This window comes from Mus musculus, chromosome 1, assembly GCF_000001635.26.
Source record: "Mus musculus strain C57BL/6J chromosome 1, GRCm38.p6 C57BL/6J".
Classification (NCBI taxonomy): domain Eukaryota; kingdom Metazoa; phylum Chordata; class Mammalia; order Rodentia; family Muridae; genus Mus; species Mus musculus.
In genome coordinates, this window is record NC_000067.6 from 75,635,525 (window position 1) to 75,650,778 (window position 15,254).

The following is a 15,254-nucleotide window of genomic DNA, read 5'->3' on the forward strand; positions in this document are numbered from 1 at the left end:
TGTGAATGAGCCAGAGCCACATGAACGAGCCAGAAAGCAGTACCCCTCTACGACCTTTGCCTCTGGTGAGTGGAGTCTGGCTAAATTAAGCTGGACGTGGTCCACCTGACCTTAGTATCCTTGGAGTGAGAGTGGTTGCTTTGTGATTGAGTGGAAACCTTAGAATTAGTTCATAACAATTGACTTGTATGCTGTGGCCAAGGTCTAATGCTTGTTCGCAGTGACAGATGACCGCCACTTTCTTTCCTCCGCTCTGTGAGATGATTTTGTCATTGGCTTGTGGTTAATGCCTGGCAGCTATGCAGTGATGAAGCCCTATGTGCCAAGGCCAGTGCATGATTCATTCAGAGTGTGTTAGATAAAGACAGGGCAGACAGATTTACATTTCTCCTAGCTAGATCAAGCAAGAGTCATTGTGGCTGTGGATTTAGAGAGACATACAGGAGAAGAGCAAGATATCCATGTGGTTTTATTTACTTGATTTTAAGTTGTGTCTATGTACGCTTCTTTGTACACATGAATGTAGTGCATACGGAAACCAGATGAGGGTGTGGGCTCCCCTAGAGGTGGAGCTAAGGAAGGTTGTGAGCCTCCTGATGTGCGTTCTGGGAACAGATCTTGGATCCTCTGCAAGAGCAGTCTGCACTTTAAACTGAAAAGCCATTTCTCCTATGGCTTTAAAGTATCTTAGAACTTGAAGTTCTCTTTTAAATGGCTCTGGTGACTCACTGCTGATAGGATTTGTATTTACCTAAGCATCTTCCTCGTCCCTCTTCCTCTTCCTCTTCCTCTTCCCTCTTCCTCTTCCTCATTCTTGTTTTCATTCCGTTAAGAGCCCTTAAGTGCTTCCCTCCAGCTGAGCAAGATGCCCAAAGAAAAGTAGGGCAAGGGGAAGAATGTGGCCCTTGCCCCTGCCACCGTCAAGAAACAGGAGGCCAAAAATGTGGTCAATCCTTTGTTTGAGAAAAGGCCCAAGAACTTCAGCATTGAGCAGAACATCCAGCCCAAAAGAGATCTAAACGCTTCGTCAAATGGCCCCGCTACATCAGGCTGCAGTGGCGAAAAGCCATCCTCTATAAGAGGCTCAAAGTACCTCCTGCCATTAACCAGTTCACCCAGGCCCTGGACAGGCAAACTCAGCTGCTTAAGCTTGCCCACAAGTACAGGCCAGAGACAAAGCAAGAGAAGAAGCAAAGGCTACTGGCCCGTGCTGAGAAGAAAGCTGTTGACAAAGGCAACGTCCCAACTAAGAGACCACCTGCCCTTGGGGGAGTCAATACAGTCACCACCTTGGTGGAGAACAAGAAGGCTCAGCTGGTGGTGATTGCCCATGACGTAGACCCCATTGAGCTGGTAGTTTTCCTGCCTGCCCTGTGTCGAAAGATGGGGGTGCCCTACTGCTTCATCAAGGGAAAGGCCAGGCTGGGGCACCTGGTCCACAGGAAGACATGCACCACTGTTGCCTTCACACTGTTAACTCGGAAGACAAGGGTGCTCTGGCTAAGCTGGTGGAAGCCCTTAGGACCAACTATAATGACAGATATGATGAGATCCACCGCCACTGGGGAGGCAACGCCCTGGGTCCTAAGTCTGTGGCTCGCATTGCCAAGCTGGAAAAAGCAAAGGCTAAAGAACTCGCCCCTAAACTGGACTAAATGTACACTAAGTCTTCTGTGCATAAATATAATTACAAAATTAACTTCAAAAAAATAAAAATAAAAAGAGTCTTTAAGCAAGGAGGGTTAGGGGGTTGTGGGATTAGAGGAGGCTTCAGCACACCCACTGGGAGAGTGACCGAACAGAACTTTCCTCTAGTTCAGTGTTCTGAAAGGTGGATTTTTCAAACAAATCCAAACAAACTAAACTGTAAAGTCCTGTTATGGTTTGAATAGGAAATGTCTTCCACAGGCTCATGGCTTTGAATACTTGGCCTCCAACGGTGGTACTGTTTTGGGCAGTTATGGACCCTTAGGGATATGGTTCCTTCCTGGCTGGCTAGGTCAAGGCTACTGGGTAGGCCTTGAAGTTGATCCCTGCTTTGGTCTTTGGCCTAAGCTCTTTGGCCTGGCACATTTGCCAAGATGTGAACAAGCAGAGCGATAAGCCCTTGCCGTTACAGACTGATGTCTGCTCCCTCCGTGCTTTCTCCACTGCAATGGTCTCTATTTGTGAAAATCCAGGAATTGCCAGGATTCTGAACTCAAAAAAGAAAAGTCCAGGAAAGCCACAACAAATCCTTCCTACCTTAAGTTGCTTCTGCTAGGTATTCAGTCATGGCTATGAGATAAGTAAGCAACAACGTTATTCTTTGAGCTTGAGAGGTTGTACCTAACACGTACAGATTGCTTTGAAAAAATGTAGCTATCTGCTTAGTGAATTGAAGTCGTGCATGAGGCCCAAGGTTGTGATGACCACTTCCTTCATGGGAAGCTGGATCCTGAACACAAAGCTGCCTAACTGTAGCCTCCCCTCTCCTCAGACTAATCTGTGAAGAACATGTCATCAAAACATTGAAAACAAGAGCCCGGAGAGACGGCTCAGCAGGAGAGAGCACTGGCTATTCTTCGAGAGGATCTGAGTTCAATTCCCAGCACTGATATGGCAACTCACAACTGTCTATAACTCCAGTTCTAGGGGATTCATTCAACACCCTCACACAGACACATACATGTAGGCAGAACACCAATGCATTTAAAATTAAAAAAAATGGAAAACAGAAAGAACCCTAAATATGTCATGTTTTAGGATGTTCTGCCTTGATCGATAATGACTTCTTTGAGTCTCATGTTGCGGATGGTTCTCCAGGAACATTTGGGTTTAAAGGGAATGAGTGCTGTGATTGATTTGTGATGCCTGCTTGGGGTATAGAATGGGAAAGTTGGTCAGGTGTGTGCAGCTTACACAATTCTCCAGGGCTCTGTTTATTTGGAAAGAAACAGCTTCATTTTATGTATTTTCTTACTCACCCAGGAACATGGGCTGTGGTGTCCTAGGTTTGATAGAGGAGAACCACAGGACCGTAACAAAGACTTGGAACATTTTTTTTTTTTTTTTTTTTTTGTTCACATGCCTTTCTTCCCAATGCAGCAAAGAAACCCTGAGTGCAGGAGACCGCAGAATACATGGTACATCCTGCCCCTGGCTTACCTTGTTTGAGTTTATCTGGCAGGCACACTCTTCTTGACATTTAGAATCACCGTCTTTTTAAGAGTTCAGAATGCTGACATTTATTATTCTTGGATAAACACCGTGATCTTTCCTCATAATCTAAGTGCCAAGGAAATCTGACCCCACCCAATCTCTCCATTGCCATCTACCCTGCAGGAAAGAAGCCCAAGAAGCAGAGGAGGAGATTTTGTAGAGAGTTCTCCATGAGGGTTCCACCGGCTGCTTCCACACGGGTGGAGAATTCCCACCTCTGATTTTTGGCGTTTAGCTCTCTTAGGTGGGCTTGATGCCGCATTGGGCTCTTCTGAACCATCAGAGGCAGTGAACACTCATCAGTAGCTCATTAGAAGGCTGTGGTGGTTTGAATATATTTAGCCCAGGGAGTGGCACTATTAGGAGGTGTGGCCTTGTTGGAGGAAGTGTGTCATTGTGGAGGTGGGCTTTGAGACCCTCCTCCTAGCCACCTGGAAGACAGTCTGCTCCCGGCTTCCTTTGGATAAAGATGTTGAACTCTCACCTCTTTCAGCGCCATGCCTGCCTGGACACTGCTGTGTTTCTTGCTTTGATGATAATGGATTTGGTCATGGCGCCTGTTCACAGCAGCAAAACCCTCACTGAGACAAAGGCTTATTGCTGTGTGCCTCTTAGATTTCTCACCGTTTCTGACATGTCACAAAGACTGCTTTGAAGGCATTTCTAGGACCCCACTGTGCAAAGTGAATTCTTTTCTCGACATTTGTTTTAGGAATTAGTTTTCAGGGTATGAATGAAAAAGGCTGCAGAACTGTGCTAATCTGGGCCATCAGGTAGGATTGTGCCTTCTATCCTTCCTTTGTTGAGGGTTGATCTGGGGCTGCTTGTATTCATTTGCTAAATTCTGCACCCCAAGATTTGGTTGCCCCAAGATGAGCAAATTCATACATAGCCTTTATTGTGCAAACCTTACTTCCCAAGTTAAAACTATTGGTTGGATAAAAATGGCTGCAACCAGTTACTGGGGAGAGGTAGAGAGGTCACAGGTAGGGACCATGAAGGAGGAGGAGGAGGAGGCGGAGGAAGAGGAGGAGGCGTAGAGAGAGGGGGAAGGAGGTCGAGAAGACAGAGAGAACAGATGGTCTCCATTAGCAATGATAGACCAGAAACACATGGCTCAGTGAAAAGCTTCCCAGGACACCAGGCTGCTGAACAGAAATAACCCAGGAAGATTCCAACATCAAGTATTTGGGGAGCACAGTAGGCCAGCAGTAGAGTTATATTAGGAGTAATCCCCCAGTAGTTGCACAGAGCCTAATAAACAAATATTAGTTTGAGTCTCATTCATTTAAAGCTGGATGGAAATAGGCGTAATTTATATTATTTTTACACTCCTTGCTTCCTCTACCAGTATCCGAATTCCTTTTACTCTTTTGTGATCCACAGAGCTGATTCCCTGAAGCAGAGTAGCTGGAGGTATTTTACCTGGAGGCAGGGGTATTATTAAATGCAGTGCTTTGAAGGAGCCAAGACGTGCTTTCCGCACCAACAACCCCAGTAAGGAAGACTGTGTGAGCATCTTGTTTTCCAGTAAGGCACGTTGGGATGAGCTGGTGGGACCCACCCCTTCCTTAAATGAGAAAACAAGCCTCCATCTGTGTAGGGCTCCCAGGTTGCCCTATTTACTTGGACACTTGGCGGTATGGGGCTTGAACTTTGGGGTCAGATGTGTGAACAAGAAGATAGAGACCAAAAGAACTCCCGAGAATTTGTAGTGGAAATGCGGCCCCAGACGGAGGGGAAGTAAGGATGGGCACAGACAGGAAGCCTGAAGCAGTGTTATTTAGAGTACACAAGAAGGGTCTACATTTCTATTTTGAAAATTGCTGAAAATGGTTCTTTCCTGACTTACTTCTTCTTCCTGTGTCCCCCTTTCTCTTAGAATAATCTGTGAAGATCCTGTAATTAAAGCATTGAAAATAGAAAAAAAAAACCCAACCCTAAAATGACATCTGTAAATCCTTGCTGCTTCTTTCATTTAAAAAAACAAAAACAAGAGAAACACAATAAAATCAATTTCAGTGAATTTTCATCTGAGCCTCCATCAATATATTGTCTCAGCTTTATTCTACTCGGATGGGTGGTCAGGGTATGATTATGGTTTAAGATTCTTCGAAAAGTCAATTCTTCGAGATAGTCATTAGTTATGGGAGATTTAAAACGTTAACAAAACTCAGAATATGTAAAATTTGAATCTTGATCATCTGCATAGTAATTAGTAAGTAAGTCCCAAATTCCGACAAAGTTTAGCCCCCCTCACCCCCCCCCCCTTACTTTTGCTTTTTTGAGACAAGAGCTTCACTGTATAGTCCTGGCTGTCCTGGAACTCACTCAGGCTAGCCTCAAACTCAGAGATCCACCAGCCTCTGTCTCTTGAGTGCTGGGGTTAAAGGCATGTGCCACAACCACCTGGCTAAAACTCATCTATTTAAATGACCATAGTGCATTTCACCCGCCTGTCCACACTCACCTGTAGCCTCTGCCACCTTCTCTCACCAGGCTCCTGCCCTATCTCACCTCAGGCTACCTCAAGGTTCTCCACCCTGGAACAGGCCACCCAGCTCACTCACCACAGGCACCTGATTGGCTCTACCAGCTCCATCTTCAACCAGGCTCTGCCATCCATGTTACCTTGATCACCAAGGGCAATCAATAATAAAAGCTCGCTCTCTCTCTCTCTCTCTCTCTCTCTCTCTCTCTCTCTCTCCCCACACACACCCCTCCCTCTCTCTCTCCCTCTCTTTCCTTTCAAAATATTCATGAAAACTTTTTTTTTGATTTGATTGCTGACTAGTTTCTAGACTTACAGTAGAACTTTGTCAAACATTGGACCATGCCTGGCTGCTTTATCACAGATCAGTCAGACACACAACATTCACTAAATAAGTCAGTATTGGCGAATCGAATGGTATAATGTCCTTAAGCAGAGCTACAGAAAACAAACAACAAGGGCTGGAGAGATGGCTCAGCAGCTAAGAGTAGTTGTCCATCTTGCAGAGGACCTGAGTTTGATTTCCAGCACCCACATGTTGGTTCCCAACCATCCCCAATTGCAGTTCCACAGGGATCTAATGCCCTTTTCTGAGCTCCATAGGCACCAAGCATACATGTAATACGCAGATGCACATGCAAGCAAAATACACATAAGACAAAATGAATAAATCCAATAAAATATTTTGTAAAAATGAAATAATGGCCTGTTGCTAAAGGGGTCACTTGCAAGTGAGATACGGGGTCTCTTTAAGCAAACTGCCTTTGACATTGCTCAGGAGTACTGGTTTGAAGAACCAAAAGATTCTTTGCATTCCTGGTTATTAAAATACATGGCACATGCTCTCTAAGTTATTGGTTAAGACCTGTGAACTGGCTAGACATGAGCCTGAAACTGTGATTTTTTTTTTTGGCTCCAGGGGATAATGGTGTGGGTCATACATGGTATTTTTAATATTAGAAAGGAAGACAGTTTTGAGTTTTTCCTGAAAACAAAAACATTCTTTTATTAGCAGACATTCAGGGAACCCAGTAGGTGTCTTCTCAGCAGTGTCGTGTTTGAGGCGGAGGCAGGGGGATCAAGGAGACAAGAGGCTCTGTGTCTTATGGGAGACAGACATGTGAACAGTCATAACTCAAAATGACAAGGGCTGCTACCGAGAGGAGGGCGGATGCCCTGGGGAGGATGAAGGAGCTAGGGTATAGCCGCAGAGGACTATGGAAGGGGCAACCTTAGCTTGTGTCTCCTTTGAAGAGGATTTAGTGACCTCTGCTGGGGAGTGAGACCTCGGCTGGGAGGAGATACAAAGTCAATTTTTCTAAAGAAAAAGAAAGCAGCTTCACAAAGGTGGGGCCTTAGAGGAAGAGTAGCTTAGTGTAAAGGGTGGAGAGTGGAGACGCTAAGGGTGCTGGAGTGGGGAGAGGACAAAGGACACAGGGAGGCCTGCCCAGCAGCTCATTGGAGGGACCCAGGGAGGCCTGCCCAGCAGCTCATTGGAGGGACCCAGGGAGGCATGCCCAGCAGCTCATTGGCTCTGGGGATTTGGACTGACAATTCAACTTTCAAGAATTTACTCTAGGGGCTGGAGAGGTGGCTCAGCGGGTAAGAGCACTGACTGTTCTTTCAAAGGTCATGAGTTCAAATCCCAGCAACCACATGGTGGCTCACAACCATCTGTAATAAGATCTGACGCCCTTTTCTGATGTGTCTGAAGAGCAGCTACAGTGTACTTAGATATAATAATAAGTAAATCTTAAAAATGTTTTTATTCTAGTTGAACAATGGTAGCACACAACTTTAATCCCAGCACTCAGGAAGCAGAGGCAGGAAGATCTCTGAGTTTGAGGCCAACCTGGTCTACAGAGCCAATTCCAGGACAGCCAGGGCTACATAGAGAAACCTTGTCCCAAACAAAACAAACAAACAAATAACCAACCAAACAACAAAAGAATTTACTCTAAGGAAGCAGTCCAGTAACTGAGCACAAGTGTTTGTTCCTTCTCTGATGGGACAACAGGAATAGTAAAGCCCAGGGGTTGGTGAGTGCAGTCTGTGCAGAATATGGTTTAATACTGTGATGGATGATGACAGCTGAGAGATGTTGATAAGTGAAGAACCAAGTCACAAAACACTGTTACAATATGCAATGGTCATGGGTGTGAGGAGCCGCCCTCACATTTGCCATTACAAGATGGCGCTGACAGCTGTGTTCTAAGTAGTAAACATACTCTGCACACGTGCAGGGGCAGTTTTCCCGCCATGTGTTCTGCCTTCCCCGTGACGACAACTCGGCCGATGGGCTGCAGCCAATCAGGGAGTAATACGTCCTAGGCGGAGGATAATTCTCCTTAAAAGGGACGGGTTTTGCCATTCTTTTTCTCTCTCTTGCTCGCTGGCTCTCTTGCTTTTGCTCTTGCTTTTTCTTGCTCTTGTTCTTTTTCTCTCTCTTGCTCTTGCTTTCTTGTTCTTGTTCTTTTTCTTGCTTTCTTGCTCTCTCTTGCTCTTGCTCTTGCACTCTTGCTCTCTTGCTCTCTTGCTCTCTTGCTCTCTTGCTCTCTTGCTCCTGAAGATGTAAGCAATAAAGCTTTGCCGCAGAAGATTCCGGTTTGTTGCGTCTTTCCTGGCCGGTCGCGAGAACGCGTGTAAGACATGGGGGCTGGAGAGATGGCTCAGTGATCATGAGCTCTTGCTGCTTTTATAGAGGACTGGGGTTTGGCTTACAACATCCACATGGTGGCTTGCTACCATCTGTAATTCTGGTTCCAGGAGATTTGATTTTGATGTCTTTTTATTTCCTTCATAAGCATTGGATATACATGTAGTACATTGTCTTAGATGGGGTTTTACTGTTGTGAACAGACACCATGACCAAAGAAACTCTTATAAAGGACAACATTTAACTGGGGCTGGCTTACAGGTTCAGTCCATTGTCATCAGAGCAGAAACATGGCAGCATCAAGGCAGGCATGGTGCAGGAGGAGCTGAGAGTTCTACGTCTTTATCTGAAGGCAGCTAGGAGAAGACTGGCTTCTAGGCAGCTAGGAGTAGGACACACTTCCTCCAACAAGGCCACACCTCCAAATAGTGCCACTCCCTGTGCCAAACATATTCAAACCACCACATACACAAATTACATTCGTAAAAATGCATATATACATAATATATACATACACACGCCCACACCCCACTGGCTAGCTCTCATATCTATCTATCTATCTATCGGCATAATCGGGCTGGCACATAGTTCAGTGGTAAAGCACTTGCATGTCCGAGGTCCTGAGTTTGGTCCCCAGCATTGCATAAATCACCAAATAAAGACCACATAAAGTCTAGAAGTAAATGAAAAATGCTCACAGTAATGAGACAGAGAATGGTTAGCTTTCACTTTACATTGTAATGTGGAACACCCTGCCCCATAGTGAATGGGCATTAAAGTTACAACCAGGAAAATCAGTAAAGCTATTTCCACTTTGAAAAGTCCACAGAGTTTTAAAAGAGATCATTAGGGTCAGAATTCTAAGTGAGTGACTGGTAAGACTGTTAAAGCATATATGTGACTCATTCTGGACCCTTCACGGGGACCATCCCAGTAGAGTAGGATTGTCTCTCACAGGGCGGATGGATGAGTCCTTCCTTGGGTTGCTCCCTCTCATTTATCTAGAGGTGGGTGGTGGTGTAGTCTCCTTATAGGTTCTAGAGTAGGCATGAAACGAGTAGACACTTGGTCACAGTCCCTGAGCCAGCCATTCTCTACATTCTAGAGCCACCAGAGGAGCCTAAATAATTCCACTGCCTAGACCTTTTGCTCTCAAATATCTGCAATGAGGCCCAAGTAATAGGACCTACGAGATGCTATTCTGCAGTCAGGGTTGAGTCTGATCTTCTGATTAGAAGAGAATGAATTAAAAACTAACCAGCCAGGAGCATGCCCATAGACCCGCACTTTCAGGACATGCCAGATCTGAATATTTATCTTTACAAAAATGATTTCCTAGTCAAATATTTCTGTATCCCTGTCTAGAAAAGTCCCAAAGTGTATTAGCCAATAAAGACTTTGGGAAGTCTTACAGTAGGGAAATTTGTCTCAACTATTTTTTCCTAAGTAGTTTCTCATCTTGGAAACTGTCTAAGGGTTTCTAGTGCTACATCAAAACACCGTGACCAAAAAAAGCAAGTTGAGGAGAAAAGGATTTATTCGGCTTATACTTCCAGATCATAGTCCATCATTGGAGGAAGTCACTGTAGGAACTCAGGCAGGGCTGGAACTTGGAGACAGGAGCTGATGCAGAGGCCATGGAGGGATGCTGCTTACTGCCCTTTTCTCCATAGCATGCTCATCCTGCTTTCTTATACAACCCAGCAGCCCAGGGATGGCACCACCCACCATAGGTAGGGTCCTCCCTCATTGATCACTGATTGAGAAAATGCCCTATATCTGGATCTCTTGGGGGCATTTTCTCAACTGAGGCTCCTTCCTCTCCTGTGACTGACTTATTGAGTTAACACAGCCAGACCAGAAACCTTTGTCTTGGGTAGCACTCTGCCTTCACTTGTCAGCCTGAGGCTAAGCCCTGTTGGTTCCCCTGCATGCCATTCCTCTGTTACCCTTTGGGACATTTCCCTAAAGGGTCCTTAGGACACTGATAAGACCCGAGCAGATCTCTGAACCCACAACAACACGCAGCAGAGGAGACCCTGTTCTGGAAATTTGTGGGATGCTCATCCCTTTTGGGGCACTGCTGACCTGGGACCCAGAGTGGAGAGGGAGCACCATGGTTACAGAGTCTGGAGTGCAGAGTAGAGTGAGGAGTTACTGACTGACTGCTTTGTCCCCCGTCAGAAGCTGGGCAGGGATGCAGCAGACACCAAATCCCAGACTTTCCCCTCTTGGTTACATTCCTCCACTTCCTCCAATGCAGTCAAGAGGTCACCCCAGGTCTTTTACAATCTTCGCATAGAGGAGCACAGTCACCATTAGTGACAAGTTCCTGCCTTCTTTCAGCATTTTGAGTTTCTGTCTCCGTCTGCCACGAAGACACCTAAAGCTCTAAATATCTCTGGGTTGTAAGGAATGTTTAGAATCGAAGAGCTGGTTCGATACAATTAAAAGCTTCCAGAAGGCCGTTATGGCGCCAATTATTTACTTTGCGATAGCAGGCTATTTAAATTTCATTACAGAGTAGAAAATAGGGAGATAAGAAGGAAATATGGCCAGGCTGGCTGTGACCTCAAAACCTTTGCTCCTTTTGTTCATAAAAGATACCAGAGGCAGGACGTTCGGATTCAAGGATCATTTGGTTAAACTGTGCGTTCCCCTAAATGAAAGCACTTCTTAATCTCTTCATGGGCTGTTAATGGGCCATTTATCAGGGTGTTACAAGGCAAAGTGAATGTGGAGGAAGCAGGGTTACCAACTTGGGAGGGCCACCCTGTATCACAGGTGGTCTGACAATGACCCGGTGACTCCTGGGCTTGACCTAAACATTCCCAGTCCCCAAAGGAAATAAATGAATGTTCACCCCTTGTCCCCCTTCTAGGACCCCTTCTGAATAGATCGCTTTGATGGTTAAAGCTCTCCTCATGGTCCCTAGTCCTTATTCAAGCTGTTCTCTCTGGTGGCTTAACTATAACATTTCCAGTGTTGCAACTTCTCATTTAATCCTTTGTACAGGAGGTAGACAGCAGCCATGAGGCAGGGTGGAGGACCTGCTTCACGTGATTGTCAGATGTATGTGTAAACACTTGGTGTATGTATGTGTACACGTATATGCACGTGTGCGCACACAAACACACATACATACACACACACGCAGGTACAATTGACACAGTAAAGTTGACTAAGTTTCTAATTTTGTTTTGGCACAAATTTGTATGCGATCCAAATCAAGATAGAGGATCCTTTTGTTACCCAGAAACATTCCCTTGTACCCCTTTGTTGTAGATTCCTCCCTTTTCCCTAAGGATGAGTTAGGTCCATGAAGGAAGCAAAATAAGGGTCCATGTTGACTCACAGGCTGTCCAGGCAGCACACACGACCCGTCCCATGAATGGACAAGTGACTGGTTAGGCAGAGGGAGTACCCATAAAGCACGTGGACTCCTTACTGTCTCAGTCAGAGATGTGCTACACAATGACCAATCCCCAATATAATCACCTTAGTCTCTACCCAGATTCCCTCATTAGATTTATAAAAGGCCACCGGGCAGTGGGACCCAGTGCTGTCTCTCCCTTATAGCCTCTCTCAGTCTCGGAAATTCTTTCTCACTTTCCCTTAGTTACTCTACATTCGTTCCATCTATTCCTTATTTGAATTTTCTTATTCTTGGGCATCGGGCAATGAACTTAGTAGCCATTGGTTCAGGGTGGCTTTGGTATGCACTACATGTCTGGTACCCTTAGCTCCCCGAGTTAAGCTCATTAAGAATCCGGAAAGGGGAGTGAAGGGGTGGCTTAGTGACTCTTAGCACTGGCTGTTCTTTAAAGGACCCTGGTTCCACAATTCCTCACACCCGCATGGCAGCTTACAACCTTCCTTATCTTCAGTCCCAGAGGATTTGGCTTCCTCTTCTGGTCTCCACAGACACTACACCCACATAGTGAGCAGACACACAGACAGCATACATACTAACAGCAGCAGCAGCAACAACATCATCAACAACATCAGCCACAACCACCAGCTGAGAAAGACTCTGTTGTTCTGAAGAAACCCACGCCAACCTTATAAATGAAGAGCCCAGGAGAAGAAGCCACACCCCTGTTAAAGACCCCACTTAGCTATCGGATGAAAGCTCTGCGGTTGTAGAGAGCTAGAAAGTTATACGATCCAGAGGCAAATTATCTCAGGCTACCTTTAGCCCACCATTTGTTGCCCTCCTCTTTGTTCTTTTGACGCTCAGGTCAAACCTTCAGAATGCATGTTTAGCCCACTAACGTAAATACTAAGAATGTCATCAGATAGCATCTGAAACTTACAGCCGAGTCCCCCTCCCACACTGTGACAGCTTACTTCCGCCAATGTACTTGGGGGAGGGTATTGACTTTTGGCTTCCTTCCTTCCTTCCTTCCTTCCTTCCTTCCTTCCTTCCTTCCTTCCTTCCTTCCTTCCTTCCTTCCTTCCTTCCTTTTTCTGTGATTATAAAAGTTCATGCAACTTTATTTGGGGCAACATGAATCTGTGTTCCTGGATGTGGCGTTTGAATGAGAACGCCCTCCATAGGCTCATTTATTTCAGTGTTTAGTTCCCAGTGGGTGGACTGTTTAGGAAGCCTTAGGAGGTGAGGTCTTGTTGGAGGAAGGATGTCATGGGATTTGAGGTTTCAAAAGCCCATGCCAGGCCCAGTCTATCTCTCTGTCTGTCTGTCTCTGTCTGTCTCTCTCTCTGCCTCTTGCCCATGTGCCACGCCCACCTGTCTGGCTGCAGTGCTCCCTGCCATGATGGCTGTGGGCTAACCTTCTGGAACAAGTTCTTAGTTAAATGCTTTCTTTTCTATGTTCCTAGCACCCACATGTTAGCTTACAACTGTTTGTAAATCCAATTCCAGGATATCCAACACCCTCACGCAGACATATATACAGAGAAAACACCAATTCACATACAATAAAAATAAAGTATTAAAAAAGAAATATGTATAGTCTAAAGAATACGTTTCTTCTATCACTATCCTTTCTTCTCATGAAGATTGCAATTATTTCAATGTTTTTGGTCTTATTAAAAACTTGAATATAGGGCTGGGAAGATGGCTCAGTGGTTAAGAGCACTGACTGTTCTTCCAGAGGTCCTGAGTTCAAATTCTCAGCAACCACATGGTGGCTCACAGCCATCTGTAATGAGGTCTGATGTCCTCTTCTGGTGTGTCTGAGACAGCTACAATGTACTCATATACATAAAATAAATAAATCTTTAAAAAATGACTTGAATGTATACTGGCAGTTAAGGACAATTTGAATTATTTAATTCTAATTTTAGTAAAATTCTTTGAGACAGACTTTCATTATGTAACCTCAGCTGGCCAGGAACTTACTATGGAGACCAGGCTGGTCTTGAATTCACAAGAGATCTGACTGCCTCTGAGTCTCAAGTGCTGGGATTAAAATGTCCAACCCCTACCCTCTGTGTGTGTGTGTTAACACAGTATTTGTGGTGTGTGCTTATGTGGGTGGTAGATACATATATGTATGTGTTCATGAGGGTGGTAGATATGTGTGAGCATGTATGAACACAGAAGTCAACAGCTCTCTTCCTCTACTGCTCTCCACTGTACTTTTGGAGACATGGTTTCTCATCGAACTTGGAGCTTGCTATTTCACCTAGCCTGGCTGGCTAGTGAGCGCCCATGAGCCACTGTCTCTGCCTCTGTCACTGTCATCTGCTCTGGGTGACAAATAGATGTCTGCCACTGTGCATAGATTGCTTAGGGATCAGAACGCAGGCTCTCATGTGCATGGTAAGCACTTTACCCACAAGGACACCTTCCCCATTTCTCCACATTTTTCTTTTGATTTTGAGGCAGGTCTCACATTAGCCTAAGCTGGTTTTGAACTCCCGATATAGCCAAGGATGATCCTGAATGTCTGGTGCTCTTGCTTGACCCCTTCAGTGTTGGGGTTATAGGTGTGCACCATTGTGACCAGCTTACGTGGTGTTGAGGACCAAAGCCAGGGCTTCTTGCATGCAAGGCAAGCACTTCACCAACTGAGCTACTTCACCAACTGAGCTACAGTCCCAGCTCCGAATCGAGCTTTCTTAGTTCCAGGTCTGCATTTTAGTCTAACGCATGTTGCTAGAGCAGTATATCATAGACTGGGTCATTTGTAAAGAAAACAGTATTTATTTCTCAAGGTGTAGGAGGCTGGAAGTTCAATATTAAGGCACCAGCATCTAGCAAGGGCAGTGTCGTTCCACAGAGGAAGGCAGAAGGTGAACAAGAACACCTGCACACGAGGCAGAGACAGACGAGGGCTGAACGGCTTTCACTGCAAACCTGCGGTAGCAGATTCACTCCTGCAGCACTGAATGCTGATGCATGCTGATGATGACGAGGATGAGGAGGATGATGATGATGATGATGACAGGATTTCTCTTTGTGACCCTGTAACTAAAACTTGTTCTGTAGACCAGGCTGCCCCCAAATGCAGAGATCCACTTGTCTCTGCCTCCCAAGTGCTAAAGTAAAAGGCCCACACCCCTACCCCTGCCTGCGGATCCACTCTTGATGTGATAATTTTCAGTGTCTAATCAAGTCTTAGAGATTCCCACTTTTCAACCCTGTTGTACTGAAACCAAGTTCCTGGCTCATGGACTTTGGAGGACACATTCAACACATAGCAAGGTCTGTATCTTTTCTTAAAGATCTTCTCTATACCATTTCATAGAGTAAACCAAGACAAAACCATGTGTGTTGAGGAGTGTCAATTGGTATTCTTAGGAAAGATTGTTCATTCTTTTTTTTTTTTTTTTTTTTTTTTTTGGTTTTTTCGAGACAGGGTTTCTCTGTGTAGCCATGGCTGTCCTGGAGCTCACTTTGTAGACCAGACTGGCCTCGAACTCAGAAATCCGCCTGCC

At 45.3% G+C, this 15,254-nt stretch overlaps 1 pseudogene; it reads left to right on the top strand.

Annotated features, from left to right (window-relative positions):
* Nucleotides 854-1,697, top strand: Gm5257 (predicted gene 5257; annotated as a pseudogene).